Source organism: Herpailurus yagouaroundi, unplaced genomic scaffold (genome assembly GCF_014898765.1).
Source record: "Herpailurus yagouaroundi ecotype Mexico unplaced genomic scaffold, PumYag 250, whole genome shotgun sequence".
Classification (NCBI taxonomy): Eukaryota; Metazoa; Chordata; class Mammalia; order Carnivora; family Felidae; genus Herpailurus; species Herpailurus yagouaroundi.
The window spans coordinates 1467786-1481918 of record NW_024412467.1 but is presented as its reverse complement, the minus strand read 5'-3'; the positions used below and the strand labels follow the sequence as shown (position 1 = coordinate 1481918).

The 14133-nt window shown below is 43.0% G+C and overlaps 1 protein-coding gene across 2 annotated transcripts in view; it reads left to right on the top strand.

Moving 5' to 3' along the window:
* LOC121020328 (histone H2B type 1-A) overlaps positions 1-14133 on the top strand; it is a 448453-nt gene that overhangs the window by 25027 nt on the left and 409293 nt on the right. The window lies entirely within an intron of this gene.

The window sequence follows — 14133 nt, the reverse complement described above, 5'->3', positions numbered from 1 at the left end:
TCATACTAGAGCACCTGAAAAGCCACAAAAGTGAATGAGAATCATTCTTGAAACTGGGATACAAGCCCCCACCGACTCCACAATTTATACACATATGGCTCTTAGCTGCCTCTGACCAGAGTCTCGTAACCCTTAGTAACTGTTAAAAAATCCTGTAAAAGTGCCTCAGGGAAAACATAAAAGCTGCCTCCCCAAAAAGTCTGGGGGGATGCTGTTCTGCCTGAGATAACAAATCTAACGTGCCACGTTTGTAAGAAAAAAACAATAATAGTTTGCAGCCTGGTAACAGTCACAGGATGTAGAACGTCTGCCCTTGGACTCTAGGTATGACGTCACTACTGCAATCTGCTGGCAATGTTTCTCTCCAGGCCCCTAGATTGCAAGGACCCCCGAAGCAGAACGACTATCTCACTGCAGTCACACCAACACCAGAAAGGGAGACACCAGAATGGATAAGACGATAGAGAAAGGAAATATCTCAGCTGACCCTAATCCCTAATCAATGAGCATGATCCAAACCCCTGACCCCCTTACTCCTTACCCTGAATTTTCACCCTTTAAGCCCAGCTGCTTGTATAAGCCATCGGGCAGTTCAGGACTTTTGAGCATTAGCTCCAGTTTTCCTGGATGGCACCATGTCAACAAATAGCCCATCTTTCTTCACTGCCAAAGCTCAGTGTCTGCTTTTATTGGCTTGCTGTGCACCAGATGGATGAACTCTCATCTGGTTTGGATCCAGCCTTCTCGTAATGATAGAGGAAAAACTCCTTGGTACATTGTGAGGTGAAGAAGAAGAAAGAAAGAAGTTAGAAGAGAAGGAAGAGAAAGAAAGAGAAAGAAAGAAAGAAAGAAAGAAAGAAAGAAAGAAAGAAAGAAAGAAAGAGAAATTGGGTACTGAGTGCTGCCCGTGTGTAAAAAGGGGGGAAATGTGAGCCATGTTAATGGTTCAAGAAATCTGAGGGCAAATAAGCAAATTCTGAAATTAAACTGAAATGAATAAAGCTAATTGTGTATCGTATTAGTAATATGGTCACACAGAGAATAGTAGGCTGCGTTCGGGTGCCTGGGTGGCTCAGTTAAGTGGCCGACTCTTGATTTCGGCTCAGGTCATGATCTCAAGGTTCGTGAGATCGAGCCCCACATCGGGTTCCGTGCGGACAGCGCAGAGCCTGCTTGGGATTCTGTCTCTCCCTCTCTCTGTCCCTCCCCGACTTGCTTTCTCTCTGAAAATAAAAAGTAAATAAATACAGTAGGCTCCGTGTCCAGCACAGAGTCCAATGTGAGGCCCGAACTCACGACCCTGGGATCAAGACCTGAGCTATGATCAAGACTCCGAGGCTCAACCGACTGAGCCCCCCAGGTGCCCCAAGAATACATTATTTCTAATGACTGCTGAATATAATTCTCTGATGGTACATTCTTAGTCAGATGCCTTCTGTTTCTTCCAGAAACTTAAACCAACGAACAAACCCAGATTTTATAAACCATAAAAAAATACAGTAACTTCTATAGCATGTTATGAGCTAACATTACTCTGATCAAAACGAGACAAACGTAGCACAGGAAAACTCGAAAGCACGCTCAAATACTAGAGTACATGCAGAAGTCCCAAAACAGAATCATATAAAAATGAACCAAGTGCATTATTAAGGAAACATACACCAGGAAGTACAGGGTATAGCCTCGGAACATCAGTATAGTTAAGGACTTAAAATGTCATCCACCCACTCATCAAACAAGGGTTACTGAGCATGCCCATGTGACAGACACTGCGCCTGGCCCTGGGAAATCAGTGGCAAACCAGACCACCTTTTTTTTTTTTTTTTTTTTTAATTTTTTTCAACGTTTTATTTATTTTTGGGACAGAGAGAGACAGAGCATGAACGGGGGAGGGGCAGAGAGAGAGGGAGACACAGAATCGGAAACAGGCTCCAGGCTCCGAGCCATCAGCCCAGAGCCTGACGCGGGGCTCGAACTCACGGACCGCGAGATCGTGACCTGGCTGAAGTCGGACGCTTAACCGACTGCGCCACCCAGGCGCCCCCCAGACCACCTTTTAAGGAGCTTATGGATAGGGGAGTGAACAGATAAACGAAGCAGATAATTTCACGTAATCGTTAGGTCTTAAAAAAGCTTTTGCGGCAGCAGACATATGTACAGAAGTCTATGAGAGCTACTGGGTTGACTTCTCCAAGGAGAAAACTATGAGAGCCGAGCCTGGATGAGGGAGTCACTAAATGCCATGCAGAGAAAAGGCCAAGGTCCAGTGAGGGAGACAGAGGAGCCCCACCCAAGGCACGGAGGAGTCACCTTTGCGGCCTAATCCCTACAACTTGTCACCGCAGAGCCAGTGTTGTGCTACCGGTGAGGCCCAATCGTTACATTTTTGGGGATTCTCCAAGCTTGTTGTCCGGCAGCACCATCATTAAAAAATTAAATTACATAAAGTTGCAATTAAGTAAATTAAATTTACAACAGATGGAGATCCTCACCACTTCCCGATTATTTGCCAACATTGACTATCGTCTGTGCTCCTGAGGCTATTTTCACCAACCGCATGTGAATGACAGAGGGCCATTTAACGGCATGATGCTGCGCACAACTTCCCAACTCTGATTTCAGAGATGGGCCGGTAGCTAGAAATCAGCCTGGTGGGATTTTTACACCATGGAAATCAACTAGCGCTGTAAATCAGGACTTTACTTATCGTTTTGTTGACTCTTCAAATTTAAGGTTTTGTTGATCACCTAGAACATCATGTAGAAAATGTGGATTAAATGTAAAAGTGGGATCCATCTGTAGCCACTGCATCAGCCATGTATCCGTAGACATGGGTAAATAACTCAAAGTATTTAACAAATATTCTTCCAGTATCTGATTGCGCAAGGTAGTTGCTCACGTCATTGCCATCTGAGCAATATTCCGACACCCATTTGTCTGATTCGGTGAAATTTTAAAAAAAGAAATAAAAGAAAATAACCAACATTTATGCCAGCTCTAAACTCATTGGTCAGTGGTGTGTGTGACTTCTTGTCATGGAAATGGATAGCAACCAAGCAGTTAAGCAGTTATTTCCAGTTTGATTTTGTGACACTGCTGTTGGCAATAAAATTATAACAATGGCTATAATTTTATAAAAATTATAAAAATTGCTATTTTGCAAGAAATAGCAATTCATTTGAAGTTTTAGGTCTAACCTGAATTTCCAAGAAGCATTTTAACTTAAAATTTATTTCTACAACTCTATAAAGAAACATTTAACAGAAATTTTTACATCAACCTTCAAGCAGTATCATGTTTTATACACCATTTGTACATATATACATATGTACATATATGTGTGCTTATTTTTCTCTCAGAGTCAGTCATTAAACATTTACCAGCACATCTCTGTCTCTAAACTAGGAAACTGAGTAAAGGAAACCTCATTTAAAAATGGAGTCAAGACCAGAAAGGGGCGGAAGAAACCTACTTTACCATTCCGGCGGGAGGAAGGCAGACTTTCTTCTTGCCCAGCAACAAGCTCAGCCAATAAGAAAATGCCACAACTCAGCCAATGAGAAACTGTCACCACCCTGAACCCTCACTTTCCTCCATTGGGCTTTCCTTTAAAGCAGCCCCTCCTGACTTCCTCCTTTTCTCTACACAGTAATACTCCTCTCCTTTGATCTCTGGACTTGCCTATGGTTTGCCACAGCTTGTGTGTCCCAAATTGCAAATCCTCTGCTATTCCCAAATAAACCCATTTTTCTGGTAAAATTACTGGCTGTTTTTACTTTTCATGTTGACAAAACCATACATCTGAGAGAGGCCCCTGAGTATACATGCACAGAGGACAGGGAGAAGCAAAAAAAAAAAAAAAAACCTTTTAACACTCACTTGTTCTTTGTCTTCAAACCCTAACATGTTTCCTGAGCGGAAGAGGGATTATGGGAAGAACTTCTTTTCCCTGTACTAGAGAAAACAGAGAGGAAACAAAACCTACTCGTTATTCCCATTATAGACTTCCCTAAGTTGAAGGCTTTCTCCCAGGCTCCAGGTCCTTGTATCTCATACTGATGGAGTATCAATCATGTAAGTAGCCAAAACAGATGATATGGCCTCTTTTCAGAGAGGACTGACTTGGTGCTCACAATACTCTGATCGTGCAGCTGAAACCTCTTAAAGACCAAAATGCATGGGCCCCAAGGGGGCATTTATTAGTTTTTCTCCTTAGAGATCTTCCTTTACTTGAAAAACTTTCTCCCACATTCCTTCCAGTTAACGAGTCCTCAGAGGCTTTCTAGAAACAGTGCATTGCACAAGATGGCTTCGGAAGTGCTAAAAGACTTGCCTGGAAATAAAAGTCGAGTGTTTGACTTTAAGACAGAGGTGAGGGCTCACAAGCTTATTTTGCAACCCTAATAATAAGTGGAATTAATCGTAATCAACTTGGAGAACTCAGATGTTTATGACATCACTTGTAATGGTTTGCCACAGCTTGTGTGTCCCAAACTGTAAATAATAAATTCAGCAAAAGGATGCATCGTGTCTTACCAAGGAACTGTGTGATTCAGAGCCACTATAAACAAGGAAGACATAATTAATCACAGCCCTTATTTTGGAAACTTAGTCGTTTTGAAAACACTTTGGTTTCTGATGATCTTTAAGCGGTATATCTTCCGCTGGAGACCTTGAGGACTGCCTCCTAGGGTTCCTTCCCAGAACACAAGGATGATTTCGTACTGGTACGTCCATAAAGGTGATTCGCCAAATTAGTCAGTCAACCCTGCTACAGTACCATATTCGTAACAATGGTTACTAAAAAACACATTTGAAGATGCTCGCTGTAGGTACTGTAAAGTTAAAAATCCTTAGTAAACTGAGGACAATGGGATACATACCAAAAATTGTTGAGTGACCAGTAACAACAACAAAAAAAGCCCAGCATCATATGTTCAATAGTGAACTGATAGTTTTACTGTCATTAGTGTCAAAAGCCTGCAAGAAACAGTCCTTGTCACCACCATACGTCTTGTTGTGGACTATTAGACAAAACCACCAGGCACAGCATTTAACCATGGTCAACTCTAAGACAGTATCATCCTTTCCCATGACTTCATTGCTTACCTGGTATGGTGGCCAGCTTCCAAGATGGTGGCACTCCTTTGGCAATCAGGTCGTAATAGACAATGACGCCTGTTTCAGTCACAAAGCGTCAGAACATAGCAGCTGACTGATTCCCAGCAAGAGACTGCCCATAAAAGGAGGCATTTTCATTTATCACCATTTTCATTGATAAATTCACAGTCCTCCAAAAACAATCTTTGATGTGAAGGACAAGGGCCTCCCCAAGCAGTTCACTGAGAACATCACCAAAGAGTTAGTCCTGATGCCCATGGCTACAGAGGATGCGCGTAGGAGGTGAGCCACTTACCATCTCCTATAGGCGGGCAGAGCAGCTGACCCAGCAGGGTCTTGGGCAGCACTGTCATCTTTTCGGTCAGGGCATCCGTGGAGCTATCCTAGGGTAACGGAGCGAAGTCCAAGTGTTCTGCCACCATGACAACAATGTAGTGCTTGAGAAAGAAAAATAAATATGTAGCTAGTCATGGCTGGGCGGGGAGACCTTATTTTAGGGCATTTCTTTCAACGATGTAAGGAGCTGGACTTACATGGTGATGGGATTAGCGGCAATGGAAGGAGGCACGTAAACTTTCAGCCTGAGGTTTTCAGGCATGAGTTTCAGCTCAAGTGCCCGATGGCGGAGGACCCCAAGGACACGGCAATGTCCCCTCACCTCCAAGCTGTGTAATTTCTCCAAGTATCTTCTAGTCAGGAGTGTCCTTCCAAGAAACAGTATATGCTAACCTGGGGAAATGTACAATAGGGGACTTATAACACCAAACCAAAAGATTTCCTTTCAATTCATCACCAATACTATTGAGAACCTAGACCTAGTCCTTATTCCCGTTTTATTCATCATTCTTCTCCATAAAAATGAATTTCGTTCTGGCCCGTGGCTCTTGAGACAGCGGTCAAACGAGTTATATGACTGATTTGCTCTGGGTAAATATTAGAATGTAACAACTTTGTCTTGTAATTTCGATACATTGGTCATCAATTTTCACATCGACAAGCTTGTATTTAAATGGCCTTAGATTTGTGTAGGTAAAATGTACTCTCTTCCCATCGAGAAAATAAACATAAAAGATTAGTGATTTGAAGAGAAGCCAAAGCATAGACAAAGCAAGACCCCACAAGTGGTTAAGAGGTGTAATGAAATCAGAGGTACTGTGTAGTGTGGTCACGCTTGGTCCTACGGCTCACGTGGATGTAAAATCACATTCATATAATATACGCCACATAACTGATACTTTTCCTTAATGAGATTTCATCTTTTGTGCTTTCAAAAAGAATCCATTTTATTAAAAATTTGAAACTGGCCTTACTTAAAATAAACTCACATGACAGTAGTTTCTCTGACATAATCTCACTTGAGAGGGGAGTGACTAGGGAGCAGAGTAGTAGAGGCAGGATTGATATGTAAGATGGGCAGGTGCAAAGACTTCCCAATTCTTCTCTTAGAACGAACATTTGAGGAAACTCCATACCGTTTTTGCACCAGTCTGCATTCCCGCCGAGAGTACAAGAGTTAAAAGTAGAACTACCCTACGATCCAGCAATGGCGCCACTAGGTATTTACCCAAAAAATACAAAATACTAATTCGAAGGGATACATGTACCCTGATGTTTACAGCACCATTACCGACAACAGCCAAATTATGGAAATGGCCCAAGTGTCCATCAACTGATGAATGGATAAAGAAGATGTAACATAGGGGTGCCCGGGCGGCTCAATCAATGAAGTGCCTGACTTCAGCTCAGGTCATGATCTCACGGCGTGTGAGTTTGAGCCCCGAGTCAGGTTCTGCACTGACAGTGGGGAGCCTGCTTGGGATGCTCTCTTTCTCCCTCTCTTTCCCCCCTCCCCAACTCATGCTTTCTCTCTCTCTCAAAATAAACAAACTTAAGGAAGATGTGGCATACATATACAATGGAATACTACTCAACCATAAAAAAGAATGAAATCTTGCCATTTGCGACAATGTGGATGGGGCTAGAGAGAAATAAATCAGAGAAAGACAAATACTGTATGATCTCACTCATAAACACTGTATGATCTCACTCATATGTGGAATTTCAGCAACAAAACAAACGAGCATAGGGACACAAAGAGAAAGGAGAACCAAGAACTACACTACAGAGAACAAACTGATGGGCACCAGAGGGGTGGTGGGAGGGGCCCAGGGGAGACAGGTGATGGGGATTAAGGACAGCACTTGTGGGGACTGGGTGTTGTATGTATGTAAGTGTTGAATCACTAAATTGGACACCCGAAACCAATCTTCCAGGTACATTAACTAGAATTTAAATGAAAACTTAAACAAAAAAGAACTAACATTTGGTGGAAAGATATTCATACATTTGGGGGTGGTTTTACTTTAACAAATTATTTCTGAAAATATGTGTTCATCTTTTTCACAGCAGTGCTACAGTTCCTCAGAATAGCCTTCCTCTCTTCACAAGTCATTTTACATCTTAAGTCACACACAAATACATTATTTATTCCACTGCCTTCCAATCCAATGTCCTAAAGCCCACTGCTCAAGGAAGGGGAGCTGTAGTTTTCAATACAAAGCACTTTAATATTGACTTGATGGTAATTAGTCTGTTTTTTCTAGAAAACAAACTGGATATATATGTATAATGTACATAATTTACATGGAAATTTCAAATAGGAGTAGACCGCAAAAATTGTAGTCCAATAGCGCCATGATCAAATATTCCCTTCCCAACCCTCTCATTCACTTTTCATGTTACTTTATTAACTAGTTACTATTAAATTTTAAAAACATAAATTTAAAAAAGCATACATTTTAACATATATTTTGCTTTCATATTAAATAACATTTGTGCTAAAAAAAAAAAAAAATCCCAAGACCCAAAACAGTGTTAAATTCAAAATTTGCTCAAAGGGCATATGTACCTACTTATTACTTATTTTACCTGAAGAAAACAGTCCTTAGTGAAACAAGACTAACAGTATTCTTAACATAAGCCAAATATATCTCAACCTAAAGTCCAATATCATGTTTGATGATGAAATATCGTACTATTTCCAGGAGTGTGTGTGTGTGTGTGTGTGTGTGTGTACTAGCTATGGGTGTTTTTTTTTTCCCCTCCTCAAAAAGGCAGAAAAGTTCTGGAAAATATGGAGAGAAAGTTGAATCACAGATAAATTACACAAAAAAATATGTTTCATTTTTATTTAAGTAGAAAATATATGAGTATGGTTAAACCTAATAAGGAACAAGCTCAAAAGTGATCAGTATTGATCAATGTATCTCCTACATTAAAGGTTAGATGTCACCTCTGGGAGAACATTGAATAATGAGCATGTCAGGCCAAACTATGATCCAAATGGCTCCATATTCAGTAATAGGCACAAAGCCAAGTCTATGGTTCTATCAGTCATCAATCAGGAGAGACAAACCACACAGTGAACTGAGTGAGGAAAGCTTAGTAGGAAGAATCATGAACTCAAAGGACTGCAGACAGGAGGAGGTGGCTGGACGGAAGTAAGAAAACTCTAAGTGACAGGAAGAGCAGAGGTTAGGGGCAGCTGCTGCTCCCCACCCCCTACCCCCCGCCTCCCGCTGAACAGGCATCAAGGACAGAGACCCAGACCTTAGTAGCAGGGTGGGCTGGGAGTTGCAGACGGCTGTGCCCTGGAGGGAGCCAAGTTCAGGTGTCGAGGGGCTGCAGAGGTGGCCCTGGAGCCTGTGGTGGGCACCCACATCCAGCAAGCAAATGCTTTTCTTCCAACAACGTCCCTCTAGGGCCATCTGAGGACACTTCAGTGCCAGCTAACAAAGGCCTAATATTCAGTAAAGGCCAAGTGCATTTCCCGGGAGCAGGACAAAGGGGATATTTTTGCTAAAACACGGCACAGCTGGCCCCTCTGAAAAAGTGTGGAGAAGCCCCAGGACATTCCTGACATCACCTCCAGGCTCTCTCTCTCCAAGCCTTGCCCGGAAGGACCCGAGGAGGTGCCCCCGGGCCGTTGTTACCTTCCTGCCCTTTCCCTCAAGTTGCTCAGAACCGAACATTAACTCAAGTAGGTTCACTTCCCAGGCCATTCTACAAAGAAGAAATAGAAGCAAGCTCTAACACCCGTCCCGCTGGAAACTAAGCTCCTTTCCTCCGTCCATCCAAATCCCCACCATTGCTCGGTCGGCCAGGTGAGCAGCCAGATGGAAAAGGAAGGACGCCAGCAATAAGAGGCTGCAACGTAGTTTCTTTCTGGTTATATTCATCAGCTCAGTTGAGTATGCCCGTAACTCTCAATTATTGTTTACCGACATAAAACTTCAGGTCCCACTCAAGAGTGTCTTCTCCTAATTGCTGTCACACAGAGCCAGGACCTGCACAGTAGGCCACAGCTGCTCTGGGGGCCAAACTCGAAAAAATAAATCTGTTCATCTGCTCAGACAAAAAGCTTTTCTCTCTTGGCCCATATTCTAGATGGTCACAACAAAACAAACAAAAAACCCCAAAATACTTCCCAATAAAATTAATGACCACAGGCTCTACATCCTTTAGTTTTCGATTCACATATACGCTATTTACGTAGTACAAGAAGACCAAGGTCATAAAATGTACATACAAGTGGCCTTGCTATTTAGCGGAAGCAAACACGAAGTCTGCTCGTGGTCAAAAAGAAATAAACATTAAAAAGCTTTTTTAATGAAAAAGAAAGTACCCAAATTAAGAAAACAGAAATGTGGGCAAAAGGCAGGGGGGAGCAAATAAAACTCCATAAAGGTGAATTTAGTACCAGATTAGACACTGCTCAATTCTTGAACTGTAAGGAACGGCTTAAACAAATAGAATTTTGTTTTTTCCAGCTTCTAGGCGGCCCCAAACTCGTAGACTGGTTCCATGAAGCCAGAAGGAAACGGGCTTTTTCGATTTTTCCGTTCTACTTATGTGCGCACAGATATCTGCTGCCTTTCTTGGAGGAAGGGTTGTACCTGTCTGCCACACGCTGTCCATCCGGTTCACGGGACTTGCCTTGATCAATGCAGTCGAGGCAGAAATAACATTTAATTTCTAGCTGTCAAGTTTTCCCGCACACTCTCTCCTTCCTCTGCCATGAGACTGGCAGTATTTCCCACGGGGGCTGCCCATCAGCCCGGCGTGAAGATAATGGGGCCAGGGGACGCTGGCAGTCTACACGTGCTACACATGCAACGTGAAAAGGAAATAAAACACCCCAGATGGAGGTTTCACTTGGCCCACCGCGGCTTAACCACACCCCCGATCAATGCAGAAATTAGCGCAGAGCAGAGGGTGTTACCACACACTGAAAGCAAAACAAAGCCAAGACGACACAATTTTTGCCATTGGCTCCAGGGATGGGACGGGAACAAAAAGAGACTGTTATTATGGCTTGAAAGGACAGGTGTCCCTAATTTGCACAATGCTTTCCCTACGATAACTTACAGCTAATTCCCCTATCGACCTTACTAGTTTTGGTGAAGTTTTTGGCAAAACAAATGTACATCGTGTGATGTGCTACTGACTACATTTGACAAAGTACTACCAAAAGTATGTGTGGGGGGGGGAGACAGAATCAAAAGTAATTGGCTGGTTTACAAACAGGAATGAAAGAAATTGAGAGAAACTAAAAATTCTAGGCTTCCTGAGTGGAAAGAAGCAACTTCTTCCCAACATCAACAGTTAAAGGGAAAATCGAGAAATGATTTCAACAAGAAAGCTCTTTCAACAAGATTTCGACAAGATTTCAACAAGAAAGCTCAGTCGTGGGCAAATACCAGATCAAGGTGCGACCACCTCACTGTTACAACCGTCTCTCAATGGTCTGAGATAATGTCCTGTGAAACACTTTAGTTAACGAAATGGCTCAAGAAAATGAAATTAAAGTGATGGCTTTCCTACTGAAGCCTGATAGGCTCAATGTATCCAAAATCAAGAGGTGGGAAGGGTAGGGAAGGAGGAGAAAGAGAGAGACTGAGAATGAACTCTCAAGAGGAGAGGTGGGTGTGGCTACTGATACATGTAAGCAAACAGATAAGAAGGTGATGAACATCCTGAGTCGTGTAATACCGGAGAGCTACCAATCTGAATAAAAGAGGCTACAGGAGGCTGTGACTCATCAAAGGTTCAAAGGTCACTTGGGGTCCTCCCACTTTTTGTACTGTCAGAGGTCGGCCAAGAAATCTGCTTGGTTTGCAAGGACTCTTCAAATGTGGCCAAAGCGGATGGCAGAGAGGGAAGATGCCCCCCAGAGGGTGGACCCATGAGCCTTGAAGAAGAAAGTTCTGAGGGCACTGCCGTACTCACCATGGGGTGCAGGACCCCCTTCGGAGACTCCTGTCCATCTCCTGCGTGATTTCTGATTTCAGTAGCACCTACTGTGTGTTCCCCTATTAGCAATTGCCTTGTCTGTGTTCTAGCCTCACACACTGGGTGTGTGTAGGGAAGACATCTTGTTAATTCATGGGTTTCTGGAACAAGAGAGGTCACGTTCTGACTGATAAGATAATGCCATGAAAACACTGACCGTCAGGCCTGGTGCTCTGGTTCACTGGGACTTGAGAGCTGGCTATCAAGCTGGCTGTGTTTTGTGTGCAGAAAGGAGCATTAACGGAAGACAGTTTAACAGAAGCCTAGATTGTGTTAAACTGTATTAGTGTTCAAAAACATTCCCTGGAGGGACGCCTGGGTGGCTCAGGTGGTTGAATGTCTGACTCTTCAATTCAGCTCAGGTCATGATCCTGCAGTCCTGAGATCGAGTCCCATATGGAGCCCATGTTCAGTGTGGAGCCTGCTTGGGATTCTCTCTCTCTCTCTCTCTCTCTCTCTCTCTCTCTTTCTCTCTCTCTAAGAAAGAAAGAAAGAAAGAAAGAAAGAAAGAAAGAAAGAAAGAAAGAAAGAAAGAAAGAAAGAAGGAAAGAAAGAAAGAAAGAAAGAAAGGAAGAAAAATTTCCCTGGCCCTCCTTTGGGACGAGTTATACTTCTCTATCTCCGTTCTGTCGGTTTTGGCCATAGGACTGGTTTTTCCCCAAGAAATTTGAGTGGAATTGACATCTAGGCAAAACTTTTAATCCAGCACCCTGGTCACCATGATTTCTCTTTTGGTTCTGCCATGAGACCATCCATGTTCCAGACAATGCCTCATTCATCAGATGGGTCCTAGAGTTATGGTAACATGATGCAAAGCTACAGCCAACACACAATGGACATGAATTGCAAACATCACATCAGCCTTTGTTGTTAAAAGCAGCTGAGATTGGGGGTCATTTCATACCTCATTCTAATCCAGCTTGTGGTCTTCCCATAGGGCTACACCTCCAGAGCTCACATCTACAGCCAAGACAGGAAAAGAAGGGGAAAAAAAAGATGAGGCACAGGCCTACTTTTTTAATCCATCAATGGCCAGAAATGTGTATTTCCAAGGAAAGCACAAAGAGGAGGATTTTGTTTTTATAGCCATTAACAGTAGAGAGAGGAAAGCTAGGACACAGAAATTAGAAACTCTACTTGTAAGTAGTAATCTTTCTTTCTTTTTCCTTCTTTCTTTTCTCTTTCTTTCTTTCTTTCTTTCAAAATGTATTTATTTTGAGAAAGAGAAGGGGGAGGGGCAGAGAGGGAGAGAGAGAGAGAGAATCCCATACTGACAGTGCGGAGCCAGACATGGGGCTTGAACTCAGGACCTGTGAGATCATGACCTGAGCTGAAATCAAGAGGTGGACGCTTAACCAGCTGAGCCACCCAGGCGCCCCTAAGTAGTAATTTTTGTAATTTATTAGAAGTAAAAGTAATTTAAGTAAAATTCTATGCTCAAATCTAGTCTTCTCCAACCCTCATGCTACTGTTCACTTTCCAGAGTTCTCAACCAACTTTTCCATGCATCCTGCCCATATCACAGAAATACATTCCTGGTTTTTGAACCTACTTCTTTAGATTTGTGTTTGGAGTTGTTTTCTTCAAACTTTTTTTTTTCTTTTAATAATCTTTTGGGATTACTATCCAAACATCACATTAGACGTTTCTTAGAAGAAGTATTTTCAAGTGTTTTATGTTTTCAATAACATCATAAAACATGTGAAATCAACTTGGGGATTTGGGCATTTTGGAAGGAGGAACTATAAGTGCAAAGGCCCTGAGGCAGGAAAGAGCTCCATGGGGAAGGCAAAGGGAGAGTGGATGGAGCAGAGGTCAGCAAGTGACCTGATAAGTGACATGTGCAAGAGACTGAATTTGGTCCATTTTGTCTTAATTTCACGGAGAAAACTCTGGAAAACTTTAAACCAGTAAGTGGTGTTATCATATTTACATTTTCAACATTATGCCTGCTGCGTGGAGATGCACTAAAAGAGAGGAGAAGCTGTGGGCCAGGTAAGAGTCTGTTCTACTTACTCGGAAGACAGGTGATTGCATGAGAAATGGAGGAAACAACTAGTGGATGGTATTTGGAAAGGTCTGAAGGTAGAGCCAACGGAACATGCTGGTGGAGTGAATGCTCACTACTGAGGGGAAGAGCAGACTAATTAAGAAAGACTCTGAGGTTTGGGGCAAGATTAGGTGGGAAAATGGTAATGCCCCCCCCCCAGGGTAGGGGGAGATGGAGAGGGTTCCAGAGTCGTTCTTGTGGTCATGTTAAGACCGAGGCACCTCCTGGATACTCAAGGAGAGATGAAGGCAGCTGAAGAGGTCAAGTTCTGAGCTGAGGGAAGAGGTCAGAGGAAGGGCATGTAAGAAAGGAGACCGGGCTCATCTCGGGAGTGAGCCTGAACACAGAAGAAATTCAAGGACGCCAGCCTGGGCACACCAACAAGGGAGGTTAGAGAAAACATGAGAACCTGCTAAAAAGATTCAGGAGCAGCAACCAATGAGGCACAAGGAAAATCAGGTCCAGCTCACGGGTGACAATCAAGTGAAACAATCCAGGCGAGAAGCAGGTAAGGAAAGCTGTCGGGCTTATCAGACAAAACCTAGGAACTGGCCACTGGATCTGCCATCATGGAAGTCACTGATGGCTTCGCCAAGGGCTTTCTCATCTCG